This window comes from Nomascus leucogenys, chromosome 20, assembly GCF_006542625.1.
Source record: "Nomascus leucogenys isolate Asia chromosome 20, Asia_NLE_v1, whole genome shotgun sequence".
Classification (NCBI taxonomy): Eukaryota; Metazoa; Chordata; class Mammalia; order Primates; family Hylobatidae; genus Nomascus; species Nomascus leucogenys.
This window is the reverse complement of record NC_044400.1, coordinates 55741937-55760675: the sequence shown is the minus strand read 5'-3', so window position 1 is coordinate 55760675 and position 18739 is coordinate 55741937. Positions and strand designations below refer to the sequence as shown.

The 18739-nt window shown below is 37.8% G+C and overlaps 1 long non-coding RNA gene across 1 annotated transcript; it reads right to left on the bottom strand.

The window, feature by feature from the left end:
* Positions 1-2951: 2951 nt before the first annotated feature.
* On the bottom strand, positions 2952-18444 carry LOC115831897. Its single transcript, XR_004027391.1, has 3 exons — positions 18429-18444; positions 13486-13492; positions 2952-3037 (listed from the first exon to the last, which is right to left on the bottom strand). It is a non-coding gene; the product is annotated as an uncharacterized LOC115831897 (long non-coding RNA).
* Positions 18445-18739: the final 295 nt, after the last annotated feature.

The window sequence follows — 18739 nt, the reverse complement described above, 5'->3', positions numbered from 1 at the left end:
AACTCAGTTCATAAAAAGGAAGTGATTACGTGTTTTAAGTCATGATTAGCCTACAGATAAGTAAATAGGCCCAACTACCTTATAACAGTCTTATTTTAATAAAACAATTTAATAAATCAAATTTTCTTCTACCCTTTATTATGTAATTGACTAGTTTTTGATCCTCTTTTCTCCCATTACTATGGCTCATTCTTGGTCTCTACAATCTTTACATACTACACATACAACCTTCAGCATTTTGTACCCCTTTGTTTATACATTGAGGCAAGTAATTATACCTAACCTGAAGTGCTCTGTGTAATACTTGCCTCCTCTTAATAGGTGTGTTTGGAGTGTTTGGAGATTCTTAGAACCACTAGTAAAGCCCACATAATTTTTACTAGCATGTTGCTTTTGTGATTGTTACTACTGTTGTTTTTAAGCTTATAGTGGTGTAAAGGTTTTCTCAATCTGTCGTATCTTTGCACTAATAAAAGAATATAGAAAGATACATTTAGGGGAGGAGGTAGAGAAAGACAGAGAGAAAAATGAAGGAGAAAAAGGCGTAATGCATATGATGAAAAGGGAAAGATACTCTTGAGAAGGAATAGGTGATATTGTGGAAGCATAGAGTATTATATACACTGTTTCCCATAATAACGTTTCAATTAAAACTTGGCTGAAAAAAACTGAGGTAAAGAATAATATAAAATCCTGCTTTGCATTAATTCTTAAAATTGTTTAATTTAATAATCAGATGTTCTTTGTAATTAGATATGGATATAACATCTAGTGAAATTTAAAAATCCTTTGATTTATTTATAAATGATATTTGTATATAAACTTAATTAATATTTTATATTAATGTTAAATATTAATATAATATTTTATGGGAGAAAGTTAAATAAGAACTATTTGTATTATTAATATTGTATGAGAGAAAGTTAAATAATAAAAGTGAGTATGTATAGTGCTGAGACTGGCACATAGTAGATATGTAATAATTATAATATGAATGTTTCTGGGATGAATATTAAAGATAACACATGAAAACAAACCCATGTTCAATATGGACCTAAACATTTATTATGGTTCTGTTTTAGAATTTATGGACTCCAGTTTGTTAATCTAAAATAAATTGGCACATTAGTATTAATCTTGAAAACCTTGCAAAGTTATTGTGACAATAAAATAAATTATTAATTTATGAATTAATTCATGCCTTCAACAAATATATATCAATCATGTAAGTACTTTGTTCTAGCTGTAGACTAGTCACTGAGAAGATAATAAGACTGCCCTTTAAGAGGGGGATGATGTTTACTGAGAGACGAAATATTGAAATGGACAATGACCAGAACAGGCATAAAAACACAATCTGGCCCACAATCTCTGCAGAAACTAGTCTATAAAGCCAAACTACAACCACTGCAGCAATTGGCTCCAAATGGTCAGGACATAGTCACTGAGAGGCAGCTTCTCTAACTTCTGCCTTTAGTTCCAATCTAGGATCAACCAGAGAAAGCCAGGTATGCTCCCCAGATAATCACCGAAGAGCCTGGGTTCTTGTTAACCTACCTCCAGCTTTCCTATGCCAACCACCTCCAATCAGAGTTCAACCAATGCTTCTTTTTTAAAAAAAAAAAAAACCATAAAGCTTTTATATTCTCCTGACTATTTTGAGTTGTTACCAAACTCAGGCGAGGCACACTGATTCCCTTGCTAGCTCTGAATAAATAACCTCTGCTGATTTTCATTTGAGTGGTCTTTGATAATTTCCAGATTATATAAACAGACATATCTTATATCAACAACTGAGAAATGTAATAAATTCTGTTATGGGATAATTTGTTGGTATGAGTTGTATAGAAGTCAAAATAGATAGTGAATTTTATTAGAAAAGTGAGAAAGTTTAAAAGGCAACCTTGGATTTTCAATTTCAACTCTGTATTAGTCATGGTTCTCCGGAAGGACAAAACTAACTGGATAGATACATAAAGAATGGGGATTTTATTAAGCAGTAAGAACACATGATCACAGGGTCCCACAATAGGCTGTCTACAAGCTAAGGAGCAAGGAAGCCCGTCCGAGTCCCAAAGCTGAAGAAACTGGAGTCCAGTATTCGAGGCCAGGAAGCATCCATCATGGGAGAAAGATGTAGGCCGAAAAGCTAGGACAGTATCATCCTTTCACATTTTTCTGCCTGCTTATACCCTGGCTGCACTGGCAGCTAATTAGTTGATGCCCACCCAGATTAAGAGTGAGTCTGCCTTTCCCAGCCCACTGACTCAAATGTTAATCTCCTTTGGCAACATCCTCACAGACACACCCAGGATAAAAAATCGGCATCCTTCTATCCAATCAAGTCGATACGCAGTATTAACTGTCACAAGTCGACCCCGTGTCAACTTGAACCCATACACATCTCCTGAGATCATACATAATCTTCAAAGACAATAATGTCATAATTATGCCTAATATAATACAGCTATCTTTTATACAACCAGAAACGCACCAATCTCCAACCCAAGTGCTATTACATAAAGTTAACAATAGTTAAATGCTGATGATGTCAATAAATCTTATGTCACATGATAAAGGAAAAAGGAAATAAAATGAAGGTATTTTCTTAGTACAAGTGTATACATGCACAAACATTTTTAATAAAAGGAGGAGGAAATACTGATGACAACTACAGTCCTCATTTCTGCAACTGTTGACATTGTCATAACTGGTATTGATAACTACCTTCTTCTACTATCTACTATCCATTCTGTATTCCATTTGCCTTTAGCAAGCACCTCAGCAGATCATGGTTTTTGCCTGGTGAAGTTACCCAAAGCTCCATTCCTGAAGGGCCTAGGGTTGTGGGGTATGGGCGTGCCTGGCTTTAGAGGGGTTTGTGGGTTTGTGTTTAAGGAGAGACAGGCAGGAGGGTGGCAGGATTGAGGGGTGCACATGTTTGGAAAGTTACAGCGGAATTGTGCAGGAAGGAAACTAGGAGAGACAGTACGCGGCAAGGGGGAAGGGTTTGTAGACTTTTGTAGGTCAGGAGTTCCTTGAGTTAATGTGGGGAGGTAATGACAACAGCTGCTCTAAACGTTAATTTCTTTGACTCTTGAAGTAGTAGGTAGGCTGCAGCCAGGGCCCGAAGGCAGGGGGCCCACCCTCACACGGTGGGGTCTAGTCGGCCGGCGGGGATGCAGAGCCTCCCATGGTGAGAGAGGAAGGGGTATATGTATACAGCGGCTGGCTGAACAGGGCGTCCCCTATTAGCCAATGGCCGTGTTGCGAGTCAGAACCTTCGAGCCGGTCGTCACCGAAACGAAAGAACTGATGGGCCTCTATAAGGCTGAGGGCCGTGGGTTACCTGGTACCAGGATTTTTTGAGCGAGAGAAGGGAGGAAACCCAGGCCAGACGAGTGAGGAGGGAAAGGAGAAAACTCAGTTCCCTGCGGGCCGAGTTCGCTCTCAGAATTGTTTGGATAGGTATGCAACTGCCGCAAAGGTGGGTCCGTGCATCTGACCTAGGACTCCAAGAGCCAAGCTGTTGTGCTTTGAGTAGTGCCTGTTGGAGTGACAGGAAGGGCTGCTTGACTGTGGCCTCTACAGGCTCGGATGGGGTACCTCGGGAGAGATCATATAGGGGCTTTGCTAATAAAGAGTAGTTGGGGATCCAAGTTCTAAAGTAGCCTGCTAGTCCTAAGAAGGAGAGTATCTCTTGTTTGGTTTTTGGGATGGGAAGACTTCTAATGAAGCACTTTCGGTCTAGGGTGATGGCCTTTGAGTCATGAGCAAGGAGGACTCCTAGATAGGTGACTTGAGTGAGGGAGAGCTGGACCTTTTGGAGGGATACTCAGTAGAGTGAGGTGGATTTTGGGGGGGGTGGCTGGATTAAAGGTGATAGAGGTTTTGAATTTAGAGAGGATATCCCTTCCTAGTAGGGGAAGGGGGCATTGGGGCATGACTAGGAACCAGTGAGAAAATGTGTGGCTGGAGAAGGTGCAGGAGAGGGGAGGAGTGGCTCTTGGACGTATGGTTTGGCCTCTGACCCCGACTATAGGAGGTCCAAAGAGGGAGGTTGGACCCCAAAACTCCCGCAAAACCGAGAATGTGGCTCCGGTATTAAGGAGAAAGGTAACAAGACCCCCATCCACTGTTAGAGAGACCCTGGGCTCCTGTGAAGTGATGACATGTGTCGGGGGAGGAGTCCCAAGGCCCTATCAGTCCTCAATGGCTATTCCTAGAAGGTCTGGAGTTGGGCTGAGGGCAGGCTCGGCCCCCCTTCGGGGACCGGGACAGTCCACAGCCCAGTGACCAGGCTGGTGGCACTTTGGGCAGGGCCGACTGGGGGCCTGGGATTTGGACATTCTCGAACCCAATGTCCTTCTTTACCACATTTAAAGCAGGGCCCAGGGGGCTGCCATTGTGGATTGACAGATGTTGATTTGTGGCCTGGGGTGGACTGGGGAGAGGCTTGGAGTGCTTGTGCCAGCATTTGGCACTTTTGTCTCCTGGCCTTCTCGTCCCGATTGTGGTAAACTTTGAATGCCGTTGCCAGGATCTCCGTCTGTGGGGTGAAAGGGCCCCTGTCCAGTTTTTTAATTTAGCTCTAATGTCAGGAAAACTTTGTGCAAAAAGTGGGAGATGAGAAGTTGTCTGCCGTCGGGGGCCTCGGGGTCTATGTTGGTATATTGTTGGAGAGACTTTGTAAGGCGGCCCAGAAAGGCGGACGGGTTTTCATGTTTGTTTTGTAGTTTTTTAAAATTAACAGCCTTTTGGGCCGCCTTACGTAATCCGGCTACAAGGCAGGTGGCAAAATGGTCTGGAGAGGCGATTCCATTGTCTGTATTATAATCCCAGTGAGGCTCCTGTTCTGGCACTGCCTGTGCGCCTAAGGGTAAGGCTGGGGTTGTTTGATGGACTTCATCTGCATAAGTGCGGGCTTCCTCTCAGACTCGCCTGCGCTCCTCGGGAAGGAGGGTGTTAGAAAGAATTATATAGATATTATGGAAAGTGAGGCTATAGGCTTGGAGGAGATATTGAAATTTTTTGATATAAGAGGCAGAGTTGGAAGTGTAAGAGCCTAAGCGTTTCTTAATTTGGGATAAGTTAGCCATAGAGAAGGGAACACGGACACGAACAATGCCTTCTGCCCCTGCAACTTCTCTAAGAAGGGCAAGGATGAGAAGGTGTGATCTGGAACGAGTGGTGGGAGGGCTGAGCGGCGGAGGGGAGGGAGCTGGAGAGGTTGCGGAGGAAGGGGAAGGAAGAGAGAGGTCGGGAAGCGGGGCCGCCGCTCGCCGGGCTGCGGCCGGAGGGTGCGGCGGAGGGTGGTGGCATGGGGGGGTTCGCCGGCTGGGTCGAAGTCAGGGGCACAGGGAGACGTTGGCGGTTTAAGAGCGGCAAGGAGCTGCTGCGGTTTGCAAGGGAGACAAAGGTTAGGTCTATCCCGTAGGAGAAAGAAGCCGTGGATATATGGGATCTCTACCCATTTTCCTGTTCGCTCACAATAATTGTAGAGATCGTGGAGAATGTTAGGATTGAGAGACCCATAAGTGGGCCATTTGCTTTGGTTGTCTAGGGGATATGTGGGCCAGTTTTGCTATTTGGGGTCTACCGTGGCCTTAGGGGCTTGAGGCAAGGCGCTTTGTGGGGTCTCTTGCCTGCCTAGAGAGGTAGACCCTGGAGGGGAAGACTTACCGAGACGAGGCCGGTGTTGGGCAAACAGCTTGGTGAACAGGAGAATGAGCGAAGACCGGCCGGGGTCTGGACTGAGCCCGAAAGGGATTGGGGTCCCACCGAGGGGGGTGGGGAGTCCCGATCCGAGTCACGGCACCAATGAAAGGGGCTGGGCGGAGACCAAACTACACCGGTCGCGGTCAAGAGATCTTTATTGGAGGTATCGAGTGGCGCCACGCAAGGAGAAGGAAGAGAAGAGAAGAGAGGGCTGCTGGTGTGCTGGGTTTTATATCCCTTGGGCCTACATGGATTGGGCTAGGGGCGGGCCCAAGGGAAGGCGGGAAATGCTTCTTTCTGTTTGGCCCTCCTTTGGCGGGTTCAGACAGTGCCCGGTCAAGGAGGGGAGAAGAACCCGGAACCGGCCCCATCTTAAGGTACGGCGCCATTTTAAGGTACCCCATGTTACCTAACTGTAAGTCCTTTATAAGTGTTTGTTAAATAAATAAAAAAGAAAAATTGGGTAACTTTAAATACACTCTTATTGAGTAAAAACTTCACCTCTTGCCTGGACGTGTTTCTGACTCTTTTCTCTGAGTTGTCATTTAAAAGCACTGTCTCGTTTAATAGCTAAGGATCTTACTTTTTCATGTGAAACTACAGATAACTCATTTTTGACTAAGTCCCAAATATGTGACTCCAAAGTAGTTCAAGTCAAAAAAACTTTCGGCTCCTAAAAGACCAAATATGGGAGTAATATCTATATCAAAAATTATACAGCCGAGCAACATGTATGGTTTCTGCACTTCTTTGAGGTCTAGTTACTAATACATTATCTTGTTTTGGGAAATGCACAATTATCCCTTACTCACTATAGAAGCAACTAAATTTCACAGACAAACTATTTTTCATATTCTGGGATTCCTCTTTGCACAATGCCGTTACAATCTTCATCTAATTTCTTATTTTCTTAATAAGAACCACTATGGATCTCAGAAGCATCATTCAAAAGGACCACAATTTAAATTTTGCCTAAACCTCACCTCCATCTGCAAAGTGTTAGAAGTATTAGATCTGCTTTTTAATGTAAGATTCATAACCATTCATTCCAATATTATTTATTGTCCTAAATATACTATTAAAACAGAATAGTGAGAGAGTAACTCCTAGCCACGTATTTTCTGACAAACTTGGACATTCAGAATGGATTTCTGATCAGGAAAGAAGAAAATTACAAGCATCTTGTTACAGGATAAAAGGAAAAAAAATGATAAAATAAGATTCACAGTTCAGAGAACATAAGAAATAAGAATCATGGATTTTGATAATTCCACTCAATTCCATTGACGAATAATTCTGACTAAATTTAAGAGAACTCCAGGTTGTTATTACTTCAGTGGTTTGCTCCCACAAAATCATGTTGAAATTATCCCAAATGTTGTGATATAAACCCTAAATGTTTATATTGTTATAATAACTAATGATTAGTTATTTTGGTACTAGTTAAGATGTAATTTTAACAAAAAAGAAAGAACATCTTCTTTACTTTATGAATGTGTTTTTAATATGATCTTTCTAAGTAATTAAACTTTTAGGCTTTCATATATAGACAAGGAATAATTTTTATGTTATGATGGTGCTATTAACTAACCCCAGTCTATCTCCTCACTATAGAATTTGTAAAAACATTCTCCAAACTCCCTAAGTGTTATAAACAGTTATTTTATTATAGAAGAAATAACCCATTTATTTTGCATTTTCTTAACTGCAATGAAGTTATTCAAAATCATTAAGTAAAGCCAGGGAAGCAGATTAAATGCACTATTAAGGCAATAAAGGAAATGCACTAATGTAGATATCTGTCCATCATCAGAGGCAAATTGCATGATTTTGAAAATATAGTGACAATTTGTATTGGGATTAGTGAAGCTAAACTCAGTTTCCTGAATAGGATACAGACTAGATAATTATATTCTTTCTCCTTATGTCCCTATAGTAATTTTATTTGAATAGTATTATGTCTCATCTTGTTCTATTTTTTTTCTATTTTCTATTCATCTGGTGCTCAAATATAAGAAGATTCTGTTAACCTTAGTTCATCTTGGTTTCCTTCTGTGTAGCCAGGGATTTATCAGGTCAAATGGGAGTTATATTCAGTAATAGTATTCTGCATTTTCTTTTTCTTATAGCCTCAGGAATTACACACTAAAAAGGTAAACAAAGGGACAAAGAAGGAGTATTTTGATGATGAAAAAAATACCAAAATCTGTTCCATGAGAAATTTTTAGCATATATTTTTTAACCATAGTAGGCAGAGGAAGAATTTTATTAAGTAAGAACTGAGATTACACTCACAATAAACAATTCAAAGTTTATAATTGGTTGTCAGTCATATCAGGCATTATGCTAGAACTCCAAATATGTCCACTGACTTATTTTTTATTTGTATAATGATGGCAAGGAGCTGCTCTAGACAGTAAATTCTGAAGTCATTATTGCAATTCTTGTAATAAGCAGTCATCTTTTCTTCTGACTCGTGACTTGCAACTTCACCAGAGGTATGCTATAATCCTTTTGACTTGGTTATCCTATTGTGTCTTATTGCTGCATAATAAAATAGGAGATAACTGAACAAACTGATGAGCTAATTAGAGTTCTCAGAAGCTTGAGTAATGCTTAAATCCTTTCTTTCATGGGAATTACACTTGACTCTGGGTCCAAAGATTGAAGATTCACATCTTACAAACTTCCATGAATTCCTATTTTGTTTACTGTCTCTGTAACAAAGCTTAACTTACTTTGCATCATTTAAGAATGCTTTTGCTTTGCATGCAAATGTTTATAAATTTTCAAATTAAAAATAGAAAATCAATTCAAGTATACTAATGCCAATATTCCTTCTTGCTGAAATAAGGATAGTATGATAAACATTACTCAATAGTAATAAACATCAGTGTTAGAGCCATGAGGTTATTTTTTTGAGAACACACGATATTTTACTTTCTGTGCCTGGCTTATTTCACGTAATATAATGTCCTCCAGTTCTGCCATGTTGTTGCAAATAACAGGATTTCATTTTTTATGGCTGAATAATATTTCATGTATATTCCAATTAAACCCATTTTCTTTATTCATTCATTCATTGATGAACAAAGATTTATTTGGTATCTTGGCAACTGTGAATAGTGAAGCTATAAACATAGGAGTGTAGATATATCTTTGATATGCTGTATTTCTTCTTTTGAATATGGGATTTCTGGATCATATGGTAGTTCTATTTTTAGTTTTTTGAGGAACCTCCATACTGTTTTCTATAGTGGCTGTAATAACTTACCTTCCTACCAACTGTATACAAGAAAAGAACTTGGTATCTTGACTCAGGCATTTCTTATTGTAATACTTTTTTGTACCCCATATATTTGTAAAATATTTTAATTCAATAAAAATAATAATTTTTATTCTTAGTTAAAAACATACACCTACTTTTTCCAAATTCTGTCATAGATTACTGAAAGTAAAAAAGATAAATGAGACTTCTGGCCTTATTAGAAATTAGGAGTTTAATATACATCCTTAAATTAAATCACTTCCATGGCCAGTGAAGAATGAGTTGTCTTCATCATTATAGACAATGGACATGATAATAAAATAAATCCTACAAAGAGGAGACTTTTTCATGATACTGTGTTTATTTTCAGTTTTAAATAATGGAGCAGCAATTACAGTTGGTGGAGTTCCCCATAAACATTTAAAATACCAAACAGACAGTTATCAGAAATATGTGACCCATTTATACAAGACAGTTTGGGCTTCAGATTATAGCAACTTCTAGTTTGAGGAGATCTTGAAAATTATGCATGCTCAGTTTACTCCTAGTATAAGCATAAACCAGTAGAAAAAGAGTTGAGGCTTTGGAGCCAAACCGTCAAGGTTAAAATCCCTGTTCAAACTCTTAGTCTCTGACCTTAGGAAAACACCTCACTTTTGTTTCCATATTTACAAAAGGAAGGAAGTCCTTTTATCATAAATTCACTTACTGCTTAATTTAATACATACAAAGAGTAAGTGATATTGGCTCACACATAATAAAACACTCAACAAAATTTAGGTATTATGAAAATTTTAAGAATTATTGCTCTTCTTGCCGGAAATGGTTAACATTTTCTGAGAGGGACCATATAGGTAATCAATGTTTTAAGCTTCACAGGCCATATGATGTCTTTCCCAACTATTCAAATCTGCCCTTGCAGTGTGAAAGGAGACATAGAAAATATGTAAATGAAAGATGACTTTTACAATAAAACTTTATATATGGACACTACAATTTGAATTTCATGTAATTTATGTTCCATAAAATGTTCTTTAATTGGTTTGTTTAAGCCATTTCAAAATGTAGAAACCGTACATAGATTTGGGGCTGTACAAAAGCCACCCGGATTTGCACCACTGACAGTAGTTTGAGGGCCCTGTTGTGTTGCGATGCCCCTTTTGCTCCACAGGCTTGCTTGTCTGGTCCCAAAAATGGAAATTGCAGGACCACCTTACCTGATGCAAAGGTGTTGCAATATAATAGTAAGGAAGATATGCTAAAATAAAGTCAGAAAATTGATCAACTGTAAACAAAGAAGGATGTATTTTTAAAGCTGAACAATTGAACCAGCAAAACTTACTTAAGAATATATCTTTATTTTTTCTCCTTTTCAACAGTAATCACATTTGTAATTAGCAGTAGACTATCTATGTCTTTCCTATCATACTGTTAACTCCACAAAGACAGAAATTCTCTGTATTCTGTTTAGTCTGATCTCCAGTATTTACTAGAGGGCTTGGTACATATTAGGTTATTAATAATATAAATTAATCAAATGAATTAGTGAGTAAATCAAAATAAAAAATAAATATTTCACATTTTAATCCTATTTATTCCATTTTCTAAACTCAAGATTTAAATAAGTGGAAGAAAATTTGGGTTACAAACTAGTGGATACTTGCTGAAATAATTACAATTGTTTCCTTCTAGATCATGTGTTGATATGTCTGTTGGCCATGAACTTCATTATGTGACTCTCTTATAACTTCTGGAAATCCACAAACCAACTTCATCACTTTCTCACTTTCCATTCTCAGACACTTCGAATCATTATTATTTCTTATTTTTTCATCTAAGTTTATTGTTGAATACAAGCAAATACTCTTGAATAATGATTACATTCAATCTATCTTATAAAATGAAAATGAGTATCAGTGAAATTTAACACCTTACAAATGTAAAACATTCAATAGGCAAAATAGAGTTTTTTTAAAGATAGGAAAAATTTATTAGGTTACATTGCTAACATTTAAAGAGCTTTCCTCCTCTTTTCCTTCCTACTTCTATTTTCCAATTATCTAACTGATATCATGATTTATTTGTTCAGCATTTTTTCAGCAACTGTTTCTCTAAAGATTAAGTTTATATATTTCTTCTTCGAACATGTTCCAATTTCTCTCTTCTAATAGATCCTCTTTATTGCCTACCTGTCTTAGATACTGTTGACAGATTTTCACTCTTATTAAACCACCCATGCTCCTGCAGCCTCAGGTAGCAACCATAGCAATGGTCTGTTCCTAAAGACAGAAAATGAGATTCCAAACCTTTTCTTGAATGTAACAAAGAGAGAAAAGTTTCTTTTCATTTGCAGTCCTCAGAATCAACTGGCATTTCCCCATAGATTTACAACAGAAAAGTGATTTGGAACTTCCACCAATGTATTCCCCAGAGTTCTTTCTAGGAACAGTAAAGAGCTTTGAGGGTGTGAGATCATTTCCCACATCTTTCTAACTTCCCTACCTTTTCCCACTAGATTCATCATTCATATCTAAGAAGGAGGGAAGATTCTCATTTTCCACGCTTTTACTCTACCACAGTGTCCTCAAAGGAGTAATTTATGGGAATATGGGCTCCAGAGTGCCTTTAAATTTTCTACCAAGTGCAATCAGCACACCCAATGGAAGGCATACTGTATTCCACTATATCAGAGGTTAGGCAATTGGCATTGTGCCATTTACTTAACATGCTAGGCAGAACTAAGTAATTTATTTTATATCATTTGGTATTCTTAGGTAATACGCTTCTACAATTTGCCTTCATTTGAAGGATGCTATTATATTTGTCTTGGATCTCATACCTTTGAACATCATGAACTTTGAATAAATTTTTTATTTAATCCAGATACCTATATGTAGACTTATGGTTTAAAGACAGTATTATGCCTATTAGCATTGTATCACTACAAAGTCACAATTGATATTGATTTTTATATTATCCAATTTTTAAATCAGTGTCATAGTTCAAGGGTTGCACTACAATGAATTTATGACTACAAAACATCAGCAAAACAAAAAATATAATTAGTATGATCAACAAAGTTTCTGTAACGTAGAATTACAAGGAACAAAATAGACATAATTTACACTTTATATAGCACAACAAAAAGAGAAGAAATAATCATTAATTTTTATTCAAAAAGGCTATTGTCCAAGAAACCCTATAAACAATATATACTTCAATTTTTACAATAAATCGCTATCAGCACGTTCATATAAATTATTTCATTAATCATTCAAAATTATGTCAGTTGTATAGTCTGCTTAAAATTCACTCAATTTATTTATGCCAAATTTGTTTTTATTAAATTTACATTATAGGTGACACAGACTAATTTTAATGCTCTGTTATTTAAGGCCAGTTGCCTGTCTTTGTAATATTTACACATGGGGTCATAGAATGTTTCTGATCTCCAGTTTGTCACTATGGTTTTGTTTCTTTTCTGTTGTCACATTTTCTTAATTCTAACTGATATTTCTTTTTTCTCTCTCTCTCTGACACACTCACATACATATTCACACACACCCATTTGCACATCCACAAAATTTACTACCATCTGTTTGCCATTTGTTTCTAATTTCCATACTTTATAATTTATTTGACATTACAAAGTCCATATTGTTGGAAGGCCATAGAAAGAAACAAAAAAAGTTTGTTATTGCATTGTAATTTGAATTGTTTTAATGGCTTTGATGCAAAAATTGCCTTATAACTATTAGACCTAATTTTACTCTGTTATAAATGTACCTGTACATTTAGAAATAGCTGAGAGGAAAGCCATAATCTATCTTTTATGTTCCCCAAACAAGTGGCAAAAAATGAAAAAAAAATGTTTTTGACTACATTCATTCTTCAACAGTCTTGAACAGTCTTCAACACTCTATGTTATATGTTGTGAATCGTAGTTCTCAATTCGTTATACTCATGCTAGTATATAGCTGATCTCCAATTTTATTATCAAAATATTCACTTAAAAAACAACTCATTACATTTTTTGTTGCTAAGATACTCAGTTGCTGTACATTACCTCATATTTTTCACTAGTCATTTTAATTATTCAGAAAAGTTTGAAAAGTTGTTTTTTCTTTTTTACAGAAACCAACCCCAAACAACATATAGAAATTCCCACTGAAACATCTAATTTGTTTCTAGACCATGGGTAGAGATGTATAGCTACAAATTTAAACACATAATTTTATGTCCTATATACCTCTCTACTTTCAGGTTACAAAACTTAATTTGAGCAAAACAAGTATGGGAGGCAGTTTGCTATGAGAAGGCAGGTAGTCTTTCACAGAGTTCTCAAAGTATAGCCAGGATTAAGGCTGAGAGGCTTCTGGAACAGGGAGTTAGAAGGCTGACAGGGAACCAGGAAGTGTTACTTTCCCTCATTATCTCTGCTTCTCTTGTCCTGTCTTTACTCTCTTCTTCTGCAAACTCTCTTCCTCTGCTTTGTTCACAAGGGGGCTGGCTCATTTGTGCTCCCTAGCTCTCTATCTTCCCTGTCTCTTTCACTCTTTCTCTCTACCACTTTGTATTCTCAATACAAGTATTGTGTGGTGATTGTTTCAACTTAGATTAGGTTACTCTGCCTGGCCCAGTCAGTTTGGAAGAAGCAAGTGAGCAGAATTACATTGTTCCTAATGGTTGTGAGGGGCTGTTACTATGAATGGAAGGAAGATGGTACAAATAGAAAGGTCAGGGCTGGGGGTGGTGGCTCACGCCTGTAATCCCAGCACTTTGGGAGGCCAAGTTGGGCGGATGATGAGGTCAGGGTATTGAGACCATCCTGGCTAACACGGTGAAACCTCGTCTCCACTAAAAATACAAAAATTAGCTGGGCATGGTGGTGGATGCCTATAGTCCCAGCTACTCGGGAGGCTGAGGCAGGAGAATGGCCTGAACCTGGGAGGGGAGCTTGCAGTGAGCCGAGATCACACCACTGCACTCCAGCCTGGGCAAGAGAGGGATACACAGTCTCAAAAATAAATAAATAAAAAAGGTAATAATATAAGCTCTGCAGCCAGTTCAAAATATACCCACTATATATGATGTGTTTCACTTCACATGAAGTTCTTATTATCAGAATTTACATATCCAAGCTGCCCTTGAGATAAGCATTTGAATAATCAGCTGCAATAATCAGTCTACAGGATTTCTTCCCTTTAAATAAAGAAGACAATAATGGATACAAGGTTATTCAATGTCCACCATTTACTTTATTCTAAGTTGCTTGTAGTGAGGCTATATCCCCACTAACATCATTATTGATGAAGAAGATTGAGAAAGAAAAGAAGTTTATTAAGAGCATTCATAAAATCATTACATAAATTTAGTTATAAAAATCAGTGATTTGAGAGGGGACAGTATATAGCAGTGTCAAATATTTAAGAGTTAAGGATAAAACATGAAAATGACTATCACCTTTGGCAACACATTCCACATGTCCTATATAGAAAATTGTGAGACTTAACAAAAATGCTTTGAGACTTTTTGTTAACTACAAATGTTAGAATGGGTTTCCTGTTTCTCAACCAGAACCGAAAATACTGGTTGAGAAATAGGAAACCCTTTCTAACATTTGTAGTGAGTGGGAAATGAGAAGTTTTCGGATAAACAATTATGGCAGGAAAAAACAATGTCAACGAATAGCCATTACCACCTTGTTCCACTTAATTGTAGATCCCTCTGAAATTTAGTTGGCCATATGGCTGCTCAGCTGCAAAAACATATACTATTTCTTTAGCAACTTGGTATAGCCATGTTTTGGCTTAAGCCATGTGAGTAGAAATGAAATTTCCAACTTGCAGATTTCTCACTGTTTCAGATTTCCTCTTTCCTGATAGCAGAGATAGGATGAGATTGGGAGGAACTGCTTTGGACACAGAAGTGTGAACCCTGTACTAAGGAGTCATGGCACCCCTAACACTTCTTTTCCACTTAGTTCTGAGCTGTTTCTTCTTAGAGAAATATACTTCAGTCCTATCTAGGCCCCGAAATGTTGACTTCTCTTGGTGATAACAAATGATAATCTTTAGATTTACTAATACATTTAACAGGGAAAGAGCCCATTAGCCTTTAAGGCTGAAGAGTAAATTGAAAAATTGGAGGATGTATTTTAGGTACAGTAGAACCGCAGGTCCTGGCAGCACAGTGGAAAGGAAACAGGGGCATGCTACTTTAAAGGGAAAAATAAATAAATAATATATGTGAAAAGGAGAGATCAGGTGACAGAGCTTCTTGAATTTTAGGTGGTAAGTGGAAAAAATGAACAAAAAATAGAAACATAGTGAGATTTCTTAGCTCCATCATTTTTGCCTCAGTATTATGTTTCATCATCATTTCTTCAGGGAGAAATCCAGGTAGTATTTGTGGTTTTAAGATAGTCAAGGTGATTAGCTATTTATGTTAGTTATTTGACTTCTGACCATGATCTGTAAGCATAATCAGGGGTAAGAAAATGTTGTGAATAGGTCCAAGTGAGGATTTGAAAAGTGGGGCCTTAATAGAATTAATTGTATTCTGATATATATATGTTATTTTCCCTTAAGATAGTTTCAATTCTCAAATAAAAGTATAGGCATTCTTTTATCGTAGCTTAAGCAAAACCACTGAATAGACATAAAAGTATGAGGAAGTTTATCAACGAATGCCCAGAAGGTCTTACAGGTGAATGAGTGCGTTTAGAGTTAAGGTGTAGAAGCAGAGAGAATGCAAAGAGGGAAGGAAATGGTGGGAACAAAGTTTAAAACCAAGAACGAGAGATACAATGAAATACCCTGTAAATAAGATTGATCAGTGTACAGAAAATAAAACAGAGAATATTAAAGCTGAACCATATAATATTAAAGAACCTGTAGCCTAAGTCTATTATTTTAGAAAAAAACTGAGAGCTAAATGATTAGAATTTACATGGTTAAAATAACACAAAAAATTAGAATTAGATCCCATATTACAAGCTGTGATCACTTAGTTTCCTAACCCATTATCTCTGCAGACATGGGCATAGGTTTACATGTATCTGTAGGTTGGGAGGTTGTGCATACCTTTATATGTTTGAGTGTCAAGAACTTATTCGAGACAATAAAGATAATCTGTTTTGTCTTATGATTCTTATATATCATTGTTTTCTACAGTACCTTTTTAAGAAATTTAATATATTTTTCAAGCAATTCAGAAAATAACTTGATATCTGTCACAGACTTTTTTTAATTTAACAAACAAAATTTTTAGTAAAGACATAGTTCTGAAAATATGAAAATACTGCCCCAGTGTTTAGTTACAGGTTGATGTCAGTTCCTAGACCAGATTATTGGTTTAATTCTCTTGTTAAAATTACGTCTTCTGGGACAGGCACGGTGGCTCAGGTCTGTAATCCCAGCACTTTGGGAGGCTGAGGCAGGGGGATGACGAGGTCAAGAGATAGAGGCCATTCTGGCCAACATGGTGAAATCCCGTCTCTACTAAAAATACAAAACTTAGCTGTGCATGGTGGCGGGCGCCTGTAGTCCCACTACTTGGGAGGCTGAAGCAGGAGAATCACTTGAACCTGGGAGGCAGAAGTTGCAGTGAGCCGAGATGGCGCCACTGCACTCCAGCCTGGCGACAGAGTGAGAGCGAGATTCCCAAAAAAAAAAAAAAAAAAAAAAAAAAAAAAAAAAAAATTACAGCTTCTGCTTCAATGATTATCAAGAGGTCCACAGAAATACTTGCTTTGGTTTCTAAGAATGCAAGTATATGCAATGCATGCAACTAAAGAGTGAATGGGGAGACTGTATAAACCTTACAGAACTATGTTTATGAGACTTAATTATACTTCTACTTGCTTAACTAATACATGTTTTTCCATATTATTTATATGAACTACTGTTAACTCTGTAATAATTCTAAACTTGACCTACCTTTCTAAACACATGGTGAGACTAACGCTTTCTGCTTTCAGTTGAGACAGTACGATTTATTTTAATGAGGCCGGTAGCTATTGAGTGATTTCTCCTTCCAACACAGAAATGTTGCATTGCTTGTTAATGTGTTTCTTTGCTCAGCGCTAACCATTTATAAAGGCACAATACTGGGGAAGATCCCAGAATATATTCTGCCTTTCCCTCCCCTTTTCCCTTCCCTTTTTCTTTCCTACATTTCCCTTTTTTTTCTTTTTCTTTTTCTTTCTTTTTTTTTTTTTTTTTGAGACGGAGTCTCGCTCTGTCACCCAGGCTGGAGTGCAGTGGCGCAATCTCGGCTCACTGCAAGCTCCGCCTCAGCGGTTCACGCCATTCTCCTGCCTCAGCCTCTCCGAGTAGCTGGGACTACAGGCGCCCGTCACCACTCCCGGCTAATTTTTTTTGTATTTTTAGTAGAGACGGGATTTCATCGTGTTAGCCAAGATGGTCTTGATCTCCTGACCTCGTGACCCGCCCGCCTCAGTCTCCCAAAGTGCTGGGATTACAGGAGTGAGCCACCGCCCCAGGGCTCACATTTCCCTTTTTCTCTCTCTCTCTCCCTCCTCCCATCTCTCCTTTGATCCCGCCTCTCCCTCCCTCCCTCCCTCCCTCCCTCCTTCCTTCCTTCCTTCCTTCCTTCTTTCCTGCCTTCCTTCCTTCCATCTTTCCTTCCTTCTTGCCTGCCTGCCTTCCTGCCTGCCTTCCTGCCTTCCTCTTTCTTATCTTACACCGCATACAGAGACACAGCTATACCACTCTAATAAAGTAAAGCATTCTGCCCTGTAATAGAACATTTCTGGATTCAAGTGAAAATCTCCAGAGACATGACCAAAAGGGGGCAGCCAAGATTCAAAGGGAAGAAAGATGTACAGTTGAAAAAACCCAATAAAGAAGCACGGTTTGCCTGAAAAACAACAGTAAAACACAGCTCTACAACATTCAAAATTAAATACTTGTAGTATTGTTGACCCCAGGTTTGTTACTTCTTCTTTCTTCTGTTTATCAGTTTCGTAAGTGAGAGACAAAATAACATAGTCGTGGGCAAAATTTGAACAAAGAAGTAAAGTGGAGCATCAAATTATCTTAGATTGCAACTCAGTAAATGATTCCACACACTTGATTATTACAGATTTATACTGTGTCTTACGACCCTTATTTCCTAGAGCTATCTTTCAATAAAATAAGACCTGTATTATTTTAGTTGACCAATATCTTCTAATAAATGTGAAGCCCTTGAGTGATTTAATTGCAGCAGTTCATTTAAAGCAACCCCTAAATATGGAAACTGTTACAGGTTTACAATATTGTGAAGTATTAATACTCACTGGAAACAATGTCATCGCATTTTGTTCCTTTTGCATGCTTAAGTGTTCCCTTTTGTGTTTCTCTGTATACTTTCAAATTTGAAATAAGAAGAGCTCCTTTGTGTACTGAAGTACCACATGACATACACATCTTCAAACAAGGGTTTGTATACTTCATCAGCTCCGCAGGAAACAAGTTTTTCAATAAATACCATTTCTGAATAGTCTAGCTCATTAATGATTTTTATTGCATTTTGAAAATGTGCCAAATCTCTCATGGAACTCAATTACACTCTGAGAAGGAAAAACACAGTACATGGAAACACTGAAATCTTTAAACAAGCAAGTTTTATTTCTTTTTTTTTAAATCCCTCCCACTGAAGCACTTTAGAATATAGGGCTATAATATCTCCTGTTTTATGTTTGAACATATGATGTAATGTAAAATATAGAGGATTGAGAGCCGGTGC